The sequence below is a fragment of the Sapajus apella genome, unplaced genomic scaffold, assembly GCF_009761245.1.
Source record: "Sapajus apella isolate SASKATOON/1434 unplaced genomic scaffold, GSC_monkey_1.0 scaffold16659, whole genome shotgun sequence".
NCBI lineage: Eukaryota > Metazoa > Chordata > Mammalia > Primates > Cebidae > Sapajus > Sapajus apella.
In genome coordinates this window covers 1-1,092 of record NW_022453580.1, presented here as the reverse complement: position 1 = coordinate 1,092, position 1,092 = coordinate 1, and the positions used below count along the sequence as shown (strand labels likewise).

The 1,092-nt window shown below is 54.2% G+C and overlaps 1 pseudogene; it reads right to left on the bottom strand.

The window, feature by feature from the left end:
* Positions 1-579: 579 nt before the first annotated feature.
* Positions 580-1,089, bottom strand: LOC116548604 (annotated as a pseudogene).
* Positions 1,090-1,092: the final 3 nt, after the last annotated feature.

Sequence of the window (1,092 nt, the reverse complement as noted above, 5' to 3'; positions counted from 1 at the left end):
AGGTTTCATCATGTTGGCCTGGCTGCTCCCAAACTCCTGACCTCAGGAGATCTTCCCTCCTTGGCCTCCCAAAGTGCTGGGATTACATTCGTGAGCCACCACACCTGGCCAGACCTTTCAAACAGAGGTGGGGGGTGCCTCCCAGGAGAACCCCACTCACTCAGACACTTCCCAGGTGCTGTCCAAATCTCCACAAAGAAAGAGCAGAGGCAAGCAGGGCGCTCCGGTCCAGCTGGAAGCCAAGATACCCGATCCCCACCTAGACATCCACTGGGGAGGGGAAGCTGCTGTCCTCATTGCTGGGGACGGAGAGGAGAATGGAAACATGGGATGCAGCCTGTGCCAGGATGTAGAACCCTCTGCTCTCTCTCCTCAGTGAGAAAACCCACTCCCTGTTGCCCCCTTCCTCCCTGGCAAGTAATCCTGAGAAGAAACAGCCTCCCTGAGGGAGGGTTTTGAAGTGCGCCTGAACCCATATGAGCTCTGGGGTCAGGAAACAATGTCTATAAATATATAGGCTGGGTGTATATATTATAAATGTATCTATATATGTGTATGTGTACATGCACAGCTCAGCGCATCCTAGCTGGAACACAGCTTGCCTGGTGCCTGCTGGAGGCCTGGCCTGCTGGTGCTGTCACTTGAAGTCAAGAGTCCTGGTGTTAGGGATGTGAGGGACTGGGTCTGGCAGCTGCCTGGTGGCGCAGTGTTAAGGACGTCCACGCTCTTACAGCTGGAGCACACCACATCGGCCACAAAGCTGCTGCACTCACTGCAAACATCCTTCAGGACACAGCCATGGGAGTAGACGTGGGGGAATGCCTCCTCGACGCTTTGCCACTGTGGCCCTTGCTGAGAGTGGAAGACACCCTCTAAGGACTCTCAAAGCCCAGTGTGTAGATAGGGATGTGTGCAAACTTCTTAGAAGGCATTTTCATCTTTATGCTACAGTGAGTGCAGACAGCTCTCTTGCAAGAGACAGGTGGGCGGCCCCGAGAACAGCAGGAACTTGGCCCGGCAGCAGCAGCAGATCTTCCCCTTCTTGAGATTGCTGAAGAGCTCCTTGTTCTGCAAAAACTTCTCCATCTCTGC